Source organism: Oratosquilla oratoria, chromosome 31 (genome assembly GCF_046742065.1).
Source record: "Oratosquilla oratoria isolate Oo_2021 chromosome 31, ASM4674206v1, whole genome shotgun sequence".
Classification (NCBI taxonomy): Eukaryota; Metazoa; Arthropoda; class Malacostraca; order Stomatopoda; family Squillidae; genus Oratosquilla; species Oratosquilla oratoria.
Genome location: NC_134807.1, coordinates 11,795,679 through 11,807,869, shown reverse-complemented (window position 1 = coordinate 11,807,869; position 12,191 = coordinate 11,795,679). Strand labels below are relative to the sequence as shown.

General features: G+C 44.8%; 1 protein-coding gene across 2 annotated transcripts in view; it reads left to right on the top strand.

Moving 5' to 3' along the window:
• Positions 1 to 12,191, top strand: part of stx (ubiquitin-like domain-containing protein stuxnet) — a 475,332-nt gene that overhangs the window by 287,626 nt on the left and 175,515 nt on the right. The window lies entirely within an intron of this gene.

Below are 12,191 nucleotides of genomic sequence, written 5' to 3'. Positions count from 1 at the left end.
CCCTCGGGGCCCAACGCCAGACTGCCTGTCTGCTGTCCATTCCCCCAGCAGGCTGCCGTCGACCGCCCCCTCCTGCTTCTGCTACTGCTGGCGCTACCTGCTGTTGCGTTAGCAAGATCCTCTTCATGCAAATCCGTTTTAACATTCTTTTTTCAACCCCCCCCCCCCCGTTCCGTTACTTTTTGGGCGTGTGTCTCGACGCCAGGACTCCCCCCATCCCCGCCCTCTCTCCCCCATCCTCTGGTATTCACCCAGCTGGCAGACGCCTCTTTTCGGAATCGAGCTCGCCTCCCTCTCCCTCTGACCTGCTCTACAACACGAATCTCCTGGGAGGGACTCGTCGCTCCTCCCTTTAATCCTCTCGTCGCTCCACCCCATAAAACCCCGATCGCTCCACCCTTTAAACCTCCCGTCGCTCCACCCCATAAAACCCCGATCGCTCCACCCTTTAAACCTCTCGTCGCTCCACCTTTAATCGCTCCACCCTTTAAACCTCCCGTCGCTCCACCCTTTAAACCTGTCGCTCCACCCTTTAAACCCCGGTCGCTCCACCCTTTAAACCCCGGTCGCTCCACCCTTGAAAACCTCCAGTCGCTCCACCCTTTAAAATCCCCGTCGTTCCACCCTTTAAAATCCCCGTCACTCCACCCTTTAAACCCCGTCGTTCCACCCTTTAAACCCCGTCGTTCCACCCTTTAAACCCCGTCACTCCACCCTTTAACGCCTCCCCCCCGTCTCACCACCCTTGAAAACCTCCTCTGATTCATACACTTCGCATCCGATCTCGTTCCATCCCCATCACATGCCTGCACCATCTCACCAGTGCCCCGTTTGCCTTCTCCAGACCGGTATTTTTGCACCTCTTTATGCTGCCTGGGCTTATCTGAGCTTCCCAGGGCTTGTCTAGACCCGCTTTGGCTTGCCTGAGCCTTCCCGGGGGGCTTTTCTGGGGCTCGGTTCCCCCCTCCCCCCACCTGTCTGGTTTTGAGTCTAGTGGGGTTTGTTTACTACGTGTTTACTGTACTGCCTTGTGTTTTTTTCTTTTTTGCGTTCAGGTTTAGCCTTCCCTTGGCAGTGGGTGAGCGTTGGTAGCTGCATCAGTTGTGGTAATTCTTTTATATACATTTTTATACTTTTTTTTTTTACTACCAGGAGGGTATCTGTATGGCTGTATGTACGTTGTGTGTGTGTGTGTGTGTGTGTGTGTGTGTATCTGTATCTGTGTATCTGTTATGGTATTTTGGAAATTGCACGGCAAGGATGAACTACAGACATGACGATACGAGAAAACTTTCTGTGAAGCGCCGTGGCATTTTAAGTGCATTGAGGAAGGTTCGTTCGTGGATACTTGTGTACATAACCCAAGGAACATAATCCTTTGAGGTCCTGTGTACAGGCTTGTGTTGTGGAATCTGTGAACCTAATAACCCCTATAAGTCTGTGTACCTCTAGGGAACTTGATGGAACGTTACTTGCAGAACGGCCCTAAAGGTGTTCTTTATACACACTGGGACCCAATGTACGCATAGGGAAATATAGAAACATGGAGAGTATTTGCTAACTGCTTTGAAGGTGTTTTGTAAACACTATAGGACTATATGCGTATAGAAAAACCGTAGGAACGTGGAGGGTTTTTGCATAACGGCCTAAAAGGTGTTGTTTGTGCACACTGTAAGATTGTGTTTGTAGGAAGCCTATAGGAATATGGAAGGTACTTTCATAACGGCCCTGAAGATGCCACTTGTACACACTGTAGGACTGTGTGCTTATAGGAAACCCATTGGAACCTGGAGGGCACTTGAACATCGGGCTGTAAGATGTCTCTTGTATACACAAGAATGTGTGCGTGGAGGACCCCAAGGGGCATGTAAGGGCTTGTGTACACTTTCGATGTTGTGTACACATGTCGTAGGACAGTTTGCCCCTAAGGGACGTGCAGGGGACTATTTGCGTAAATAACCTTTAACGGGGTCAGTGTGCTCTTAAGAGCATGAAAGGAGACCTAATTAAGGGACTCTGTATATAAGGACCCTGGATTCTTCTTGAATGGTATCTGGAAATAGGGGACTTTTCGCGGTCTCTGGACGTTAGGTCTTGGACTTTGAAAGGTCTGTAATGGTCTTGTACAAAGGGACTTACGTAGACTTTGTACATGAGGACTTCATGGTCTTTGTACAAAGGAAGTGGGTTTGTTCAGAGAGTTTCAATGGGCTATACGTAAGGGTTTGTTGGGATTTATATAGGGATTTATGGGCTATACAAAGGGAGTTAGTAGTCTTTATGTAGGGATTTCTTGATCTGTGGACTTGCATGGTCCTTGTGTATAGGAATTTGAGTGGGTTTTGTACGAAGAATACTTAGTAGTCTTTGTATACCAAAGGATTCATCCTGTAATCCATTATAGTCGAGGGGCTCCTGTAGCGGATGTTCACAAGACCGCAAAGGATTTAATTTCTTTTTATTTTCTATTTGTTTATTTATTGTTTTTATTTTGTTTCCTTTTGTTTTTATTTAGTTTGTCAGGGTCTCTCTCTCTCTCTCTTTTTTTTTTTTTTGGGGGGGGGGGTCGACATGACCCGAGGTGGGTTTTGTGAGCGTGGCGTCCTGTCCCAGGTTTTATGTGTTTGGTCTTTGCGAGGGGAGGGGCGGAGGGTGTGGGGGAGAGGGTCTTGCGAATGACGAGGCTCTATGACCCGCGTCCCTAGTGAGTCCTGCAGGTCAGTCTTTTATCCGTTTGTTTATTTTCCTCGTTTCTCTTCATTCTCTTCTTTCTCTGTTTTTTTCTCTCTTCTCCCATTTTTTATCCTCCTCTCTTTTTCTTTGCTCTCTCAATCATTCTTTATCTCTTTCTCTCTTCATATCTCTTTCTCTACTTCCTCTCCCATTCCTTCTCTTAGTGGAGATTATTCTGCGATTATAGAGGAAGAAGAGGAGGAGGAGGAGTACATACAGTTCCGGAGTTCTTCAGGAGTTCCGGAACCTGAGGAGGAAGAGGAGGAGGAGTGGGAGAAGAGGTCCTTCCTTGCCGCTGAATCTGCCGTCAAAATGTCAAGGGGTCGAGCCTGAGCACCTGGATGTTCTTCGGCGTGTTTTGCTCTTGATCATGTGGTCTTCCCACCTCCCCACCCCCCCACTCCCCCCACCTCCCCCCATCTCGTCGTGATGTGATGATCCCCGGTCGGTTTGCCTGTGGTGGTGGTGGTTGTTGAGGTTACCTTGCTTGTATGTGATGGTTGAGGGTACTTTGCTTGTATGTGGTGGTTGAGGGTACCTTGCTTGTATGTGATGGTTGAGGGTACCTTGCTTGTATGTGATGGTTGAGGGTACCTTGCTTGTATGTGGTGGTTGAGGGTACCTTGGTTGTATGTGGTGGTTGAGGGTACAGTACCTTGCTTGTATGTGGTGGTTGAGGGTACCTTGCTTGTATATGGTGGTTGAGGGTACCTTGCTTGTATGTGGTGGTTGAGGGTACTTTGCTTGTGTATGGTGGTCATGAGAGAACTGCGTCGGAGATGTTTCTCTCCCCCCGTTGCTTGTCTTGGAGTTCTGTCTCTTCACTCTCTCCTCGTTCACCACCATCTGGAGGTGCAACCCGGAGGGGATGGTACTTGGTCTCCGGACTGAGTTTAAGAGGTCTGTAAAGTGTACCCTTTCCTCTTCCTCCTCCTATCACTACAACTACTGCTGCTACTACTACCAACACCACCACTACTGTTGCTACTACTTTTTTAAACTACCTCCATCCGTGTGGAACTACTGTAAGTAGTGAAAGCAGACAGGATCATTCTTCCACAACCACTACCACCAGTCACACCAAAGAGTCCCATGGACAACACTCCAACATCTCCCGGAGAAGTCTGTGCAAGGAGCCCGAGGACCGTTGCCAGATACTGTGGGGCTGCGGGTTTCCAGTCAGTGAAATTCAGTGGAACAGTTATGTTTAGCCTTGATGTGAAGATACCTGAGTGGTTTGCCTTCTCAGCTGTAACTTGGAGTGGTCTTTAACTAGTCTCGATCAGCCAACTTCTTCTTTGCCGTGGAGCACTTTTCCTTTCAATGTGGCACTCTTGCTTTCAACGTGGCACTCGCCAGGCGATTCTCCTGATCCCTGTGGCACTCCGCGTTAGCGTGCCGTCCCTTCCCCCCCCCCAACCTGGTCGTTTTGTTTTGATGCGGTGAGTAATTAGTCCTCTTGTGATAATAGCGATGTGGTGTTTATGAACTCAAGCTCATTTGGGTGTTTTTTTTTTCTGCCACGTTTTCTTCGTTTGCCTCTTTTTTTTCTGCTTCCTCCTTTTTTTCTTCTTCTTCTGCTGCTTCTTCTTCCTCTTCTTCCTCCTCCTCTTCTTCTTCTTCTTCTTCTTCTTCTTCTTCTTCTTCTTCTTCTTCTTCTTCTTCTTCTTCTTCTTCTTTTCTTCTTCTTCTTCTTCTTCTTCTTCTTCTTCTTCTTCTTCTTCTTCTTCTTCTTCTTCTTCTTCTTCTTCTTCTTCTTCTTCTTCTTCTTCTTCTTCTTCTTGGTTTTTGTCTTCTTGCCTTGATTCTGTAATTGTTTTTGTCTTGATTCGACACGTGTTTTTGTCTTGAGTTTGCAACTGTTTGTCTTTTGTCATCCTCTCTCTCTCTCTCTCTCTCTCTCTCTCTCTCTCTCTCTCTCTCTCTCTCTCTCCCCTTGATCTTGCAAATTCGTGGTACAAGCCACTACGTGTTTTGTCTTCATCGGGTGAATCTAAATCGTTCGAACAGGTAATAAAACTAGTGATGAGACGATGTAAAAATATTTGACGATTCCGATACAAGTCCCGATACTGCTCTAAACTTTCGATTCCTATACGAGTCCCGATACTGCTCTAAACTCCCGATTCCGATACCAGTCCCGATACTGCTCTAAACTCCCGATTCCGATACCAGTCCCGATACTGCTCTAAACTCCCGATTCCGATACAAGTCCCGATACTGCTCTAAACTCCCGATTCCGATACAAGTCCCGATACTGCTCTAAACTTCCGATTCCGATACAAGTCCCGATACTGCTCTAAACTTCCGATTCCGATACCAGTCCCGATACTGCTCTAAACTCCCGATTCCGATACCAGTCCCGATACTGCTCTAAACTCCCGATTCCGATACCAGTCCCGATACTGCTCTAAACTCCCGATTCCGATACCAGTCCCGATACTGCTCTAAACTTCCGATTCCGATACAAGTCCCGATACTGCTTTAAACTTCAGATTCCGATACTTGTCCCGATACTGCTTTAAACTTCCGATTCCAATACCTGCAATGCTTATTATAATTTATGGTTATTTTCAGACCCTGGATTTGGTTTGGGAAACGGATACTTGATTAACAAAGCATATTTATTAATCGGAATCGGAATCGGAAGTTAAAGAACCGTGTTGGGACTCGCATCGGAATCTTTAAATTTTGCTATTGTCCCATGTCACTCCAGACTTCGACAGGGTGACAATTCTTCATGTGGGCCATCCTGGGATTACGATTCTTCGGTTGTATTAGTTGATGACAATAAGCATAACCCTCGTTCAACCTAACCTAACCTAATGTTTATTCCACTGTTGATATATATTCGGCGTACTGGGGTGACAATTCTTCAGGTGGGATCTCATGTGGTAACGATTCTTCATGTGGGCGTTCTGGGGTGACAGTTCTTCATGTGGGCGTTCTGGGGTGACAGTTCTTCATGTGGCCCCGGATCACATGAAGAATCGTCACCCCAGATTTGTCCCATCACTACAGGGAAGAAAAAAGACTATCTCGCGGACAATCACGTGACCAAAGCTGAAGGCAGGACCCCCGAAGCAGGGTGCCCGAAGGAGCACAAAAACTCGAACTCTGAGAACGCTAAAACCAGGTTAGAATGCACAGGGGCTGGGGCGTGGTATCCCGGCCCAGGGAGGAACATAAGGGAGACGAGGTTACCTGTAGACAAGGAAACGTGCGGGTTACTGAGGTCGGATAACTGTGTGACTTGTTCCTGTAGGGGGGGACAGCGTGGCGTGCCGTGAGCTGCTGGGCACTGCCTTGGCCCAGGGGCATGCCGGGACTGGTTCCTGGGGGGAGGTGGGTGGGGCATCCTAAAAGGGACCAAGGTATGATGGATGGATGGGGAAAAAGTAGGGAAGTATACCAGTAGAGTAGTTGACAAATGGAATAGACTTGGTAACCATGCAGTGAGCGCGGAGATTATTGGTTGTATTGGATGGGGCATGAGACTACCTAATGTAGGCCATATGGTATCTTGCAGTCTCCTTCATTCTTTTTGTTCTTCAGGGGTGAGACAAAAAGCAAAGACGAGAATAGAGGGAGATGAAGAGATATATATTAATATATATTATATTTTATTAATTGTAATTTTTTCGCATCCGACATAGATATAGACCAAAAGGTCTCCTGTCGGCATGCTCCGCCTTTGTAATCCTTTGAGAATATTGAGAAAGAAGAAGAAGGGACCAAGGTATGATGGATGGAGGAAAAAGTAAGTGGTGAGACAGATGATGCACGGGAGGAGATAGAGATAATTTGAGAGAAAGAAAGGACGCAAGGATATTGAGAGAAAAAGGGAGAGGGAGACTAAGGATAGAGGGAGAAGGGAGTATTGTTGGAGTAGAATAAAAGAGGGGAGGAGAAGAGACGGACGTGTTAGGAAAGGGAGAGGGTATTAAGGATATAGGGGTTAATAAACGAGTTGAAGGTGAATGTGTAAGGATATGGAGGGAGTGAGTGAGTGAGTGAGGGACGAGATATTTGGGATCGATTACCAAGTGAAGGATTTGGGTGAGGGAGAGGGAGGGACATTCGCAGGAATGCAGGACACCGTGGGGGAGTTTATGGTGGGGGAGGGAGAAGAGAAGGGGAGGGAGGGAGGGAGGAGAGAGGGAGCAAGGAACCACGCCCTGGAGAAAAAGACGACCTTGGGAGGGTCTCTCTCTCTCTCTCTCTCTCTCTCTCTCTCTCTCTCTCTCTCTCTCTCTCTCTCTCTCTCTCTCTCTCTCTCTCTCTCTCTCTCTCTCTCTCTCTCTCTCTCTCTCTCTCTCTCTCTCTCTCTCTCTCTCTCTCTCTCTCTCTCTCTCTCTCTCTCTCTCTCTCTCTCTCTCTCTCTCTCTCTCTCTCTCTCTCTCTCTCTCTCTCTCTCTCTCTCTCTCTCTCTCTCTCTCTCTCTCACTCCTTTCTTTCTCTCTCTCTCTTTCTTTCTCTTCCTTCTCTCTCTTTCTCTTCTCGCTTTCTTTCTCTTCTCTCTATCTCACTCCTCTCTCTCTTCATCTCTTCTCTCTATTTTCTCTATCCTCATCTCTCTCTCTCTCTCTCTCTCTCTCTCTCTCTCTCTCTCTCTCTCTCCTCATCCAATCACTCTTCTTTATGCGCATCGTCAATTTGATGTTTGTGGTGCTGATAATGAATATAGTGATGATTGTGGTCGTGTAACCATGCTTGTCCTTTGTATTCACAACGAGTGTATGTGCGCGCGCGCGCTCGCGTGTATCTGTTTGTATCTTCTTTTTGTTCATACTGTACTTAAATGTGCTGTAAGCAGAGCGAAACATCGTAATATTCATGAGCTACGGTAATATTTTATTTCGACCTAAAGGAAGAAAGATGTACAGTTAAAAAGATGGAGTCTTTTGGCAAGAAACTTGTTCAAGCACAAGTAGTGGTTAGTTTCAACTCAGTATTATTAAGGAAGAATTTCTAACACACACACACACACACACACACACACACACACTCGCTCTCTCTCTCTCTCTCTCTCTCTCTCTCTCTCTCTCTCGCAATTATCCCTTCACTCGTCGTCATTTAAGAGCTTTGAGTAATCTTTGCTTACAAGTCTCTAGAGTACCACATCTGTCAAACCCTTAAATACTTTTTAGATAATTCTTCAGACCCGGAATGTTGACAGAGTGAAGCCTTAATCAACAATGCCATTACCTGTGAGGTGATTTATTGCTCGTAGATGTAGCGGTGAACGTCCTGGTGGTAGTGGTGAGACTTGGTGTGGTGGTGGTAGTGGCTGGTGTTGGTGATAGTGTTAGTTGTAGGTGGTGGTGGTGGTTGCAGTAGTGTTGTAAATGGTGGTGGTGATAATGGTGGTTGCTGGTGACGATGATGATGGCGGCAGTGGTGATAATAATTGTTGGAGATGGTGATAAGAACGGATCCGCCTGTTGCCACGGCGGTGACCACCAAAAGGTGCAAGGGCGAGCCCGTGACCAGCGCTTCTGTACTAAGGGGCAATAGGGCATCGAAGAGGTGAGGTCATAAAGGCGGTAAAGGAGGACATTTAAGGAAGGTAAGGCCATGTACCATCACCTACGAGGAGGAGGAGGAGGGGTAGGAGGAGGAGGAGGGTGGTTTGGCTTGCTTGATAGGACAGGTCGACGTGTTTGTCTTAAGAGATCTACATTTATGCAAGATAGTAAACAAACTGCTTGCGGGTGAGCCAGTCTGAGAGGAGGAAGAGGAGGGAATTGGGGGAGAGAATTGAGAGGATGGTTATTAGAGAGAGAGAATTGAGAGGATGGTTGTTGGAGAGAGAGAGAAAGAAAGAGAGAGAGAGAAATTCGACTGTAGACTGCAACACCCACACTTAGCTCCCCCTCCCCTTCTCTCTATTTCTCTCTTTCTCTCTCTTTCACACACGCTCCTACTCTCTCTCTATCTCTCTCTCTCTCTCCGCCTTCCCCTTTAGGAGTCAATCAATTTATTATTAACAGAGTTCCTTAACGAGGGGAAAAGAGTGATTGACCGTCGGAGGAGGGCCTGGGGGGGGTGCAAGGGAGGGGGGCATCGGCTCCCCCCCCCTTGCCCCCTGCGGAGCCAATATCGAAAGAGGTTCCCACCCCCCGAGGCAGAATTGAAAAACCGCGGAATTTACGACTTCCACGGAACGAAGAACCTTACAGCATCTTTGATCGCCATCCACGGCGATGGCTGACTACCGTTAGCAAGTTAGTTTTAATCTAGTTCGTTTTCTAGTGAAGCTGGCAAACGTAGATTAAAGGTCTACCCGTATAAAGGCGGTGTCTCGCTAGGATATTTTTCCTCCAAGCATTTCATCAGCGGTACTGCACACCTCTAGAATTTTTTTTTTCCGCCGTGAAATCTTTATGGTAAACTATTTTGGTTTCTCAGCAATTTACGTTGAATGTCGTTTGATATGCTGGAGGAAAAGTATTTTCCTTCTGCAAATCTGTTCCAGCAGTCGGATGAAAATAGACCAGTGTGGTAGGCTTAAGCCAACACACCAGGTAAACTTATAGAAATTTATTGGACTGTTTTCTAGTTAGTTATCTATTTTATCTGACGTATCTATAAAGTCTATCTGATTTCTGTGAGTATTGCAAATGAGCTTAAATTCTAATTTGTGTTAGTAGAAAGATTTGGCTAAGGTCTTGCTTTCAAAGCCATTCGCCAGCCTCGGCGATTTAACGCTTTCTGACGTTATAAAGCAGATTTTTGCCCGGCGGTTTTTAAATTATGCTTTCCCAGCTTACTGACTTATCTATTCAGTCTGCCTGCGATTTAATGAATATAGCAAATGAACGTTATACAGTTCTGCTTTCTACCTTTACTAAGTAGAATTTGATCAGATTTTCTTAGTTTCTTAATGGCGTACTAACTTACTTATGGTTTCTATAAGTTGGTAAAATTCAGTTTCTAAACGATGAAGAAACAACTGCTCCATGGCGGAGAATTGTGGCGAGGATGGCGTACTAACTTACTTATGGTTTCCATAAGTTGGTAAAATTGAGTTTCTAAACGATGAAGAAACAACTGCTCCATGGCGGAGAATTGTGGCGAGGACATGTGGTAGAAACAAAGGTACACTGTGGTGAATGTGCTTCGGGGGGTGAGGGAGGGAGATTGTGTCCTTGAGGCGATACAAGGTACGAGGTCGAAACACACCCCAATCCCTCCCCCCAAGCTCTTCAGCGGGTTAACCTACCCTCTACTCCACGTGTTCCTAGTTCCCTTCTTGTTCATGATCTGTTTCACGAGCTGTTTAAACGGGAAGAATATATGCGAAGAACATAAGGAAGTGTGTGGAATTTTAAGGCGCAATGCATCTCCCGTTGTTGTTGGGGTTCGTGTCGTGTCGACTGTTTATACGACGATAATTTTAATTTAAATTCTATTCTGTACTTAAGTTTTGTTTTATGTAGTTGTTTGTTTATTCGTTTTTATTTGTTTATTGAGGGGATGAACTAGGATCAATGCAAAAAATAGTAAAGATTGTAAAACGTGAGACGAAAAATATCGAAAGACATAATTGGATTTCCTATTCCATTGAATGCAAAGATGAGGATTATTTATTTATAAACATGTTTATTTATTTATCAGTATCTATTCCCTTGGGGGGGAGAGGTAACTAGCACGCATTTATGTAGTTGGCATTAGTTTTCTCATAAAATTGACCAGTGTCAGTTTAATATTGCGGGGATATACTGTTACCGACCATCATCATGTCTACCGATTTGTTGAAGCGTGTCATTCATTTCAGATCGATTTATCGTTCGTAACCCCTTCCTTATCGCCCATCAATTTTCTTTTGTTCAAATAGGAGCTAGGTTATTTTATTCTTCTCCGTACCACCCTCTTCGGTAGCGAAGAAGTTCAGGTAACAAGTATGTGTCCGGTGATGTTTCTTTGTTGAGTGTTTCTCCCGAGACGGTTGGGTCCCGCCCCAGGCGTATAGGCCCCGGCCCGACGCGGCAGCATCTGCTACACCTGTTTACTTACGAAACGAGAACACCAGACTCGTTTTTATGCATCTGGTTTATTTTTTTCACGGTTGGCAATACTGGTTGCTATTAAAAAAACACACACACAAGCTTACCATGAATGTTTAATGAGCTGTTACTCGTAAGCACGTAATAATTGCACTAAATGCAGCCATCTTTGAAGAGTTTTCAAACGGTCAACACACAGAAGCTAGTGTCCTCGTTTATACATGAAAGCAGGAGTACTAGGGGAGTTCGGGATGGTTAAGAAAGTACTAAAATTTAGTCCAACCCAAGGCTACCAACCCCGCCGACGTCAGCAACACCACCAATCCACCCATCACCGTTCTCGCACGTACGCCACATAGTCGCTCTCGCCAGACAACGCCAACCATCTCGGAGTAGCGAGTCCTTTCACTGCATGAGAATTGAAACTGTCATACAGATGCAATTTTATTTAGACAAATTGGTCTTTGATTAAGTAAGGTGCTGCGTGTGTTAATTTTTAACGAATGCATTGTATGTAATTTGATAAACGAATGTACTGTATTTGTAACATACTGTGTGTGTTTGAATTTAATTAATTGTAGTACACAGGGAAGAGCACGCTCGTTGGATCTTATCTTTTGCTCTCCAATTAATTGCCATCCACAACTTTAAATTCAGTGTGTAATACACATGCACAGACACACACACACACACACACACACACATATATATATATATATATATATATATATATATATATATATATATGTATATATGTATATGATACGAAATTGAATAAAGAAATAGTATTGTGAGCGACGCTCGAATTTGGCATGGAATTGTTTTATTTTGTCGACACTTTATCACACATTAGTCCATAAATAGTTTTACTTCATATAGTAAAGGGTCGTGAATATAATAGGCGATGAATTCGAATTTGTTTTGTTTTTGCTTTAGTCCATTTGACGCTTTTTATTTCCATGTGTGCATGTCGCACTCAACCAAGTGTGGAGAATTGTGCAAATTTGTTTTCATTGAGTATATATGAAGGATCATGATTTGTTTTATTTAAATGTGTCTGTGTATCTAAATTACTGTGTGCGTGTGTGTATGTAAATTTAAGTTTGTGTGTGTGTGTGTTGTGGTAACAACTTTGCAGTGATAGTATTAATATATTTTTTCGATATTCTATGATCCCTTCCTACTTAATATGTAACAAAAAACAGCTCATTATGATAGATTATACAAGGAACCTCAAAAAGCGGCCCAGCCTTCCACATATATATCATTTGCTTTGAAAACATTTTAGACGAGAAATCCATATATACATGTATACCCAGAAATATTACAACAAATGAATATTATTTTACTGAGTTTAGAGTTTCGCTAGCTGAAATCCTCTAGTGCATTGGTATGCGCACGGGAAAATGTTTGTGGAACTTTGTGTCTTGATCTTCATTGCAGGTATAA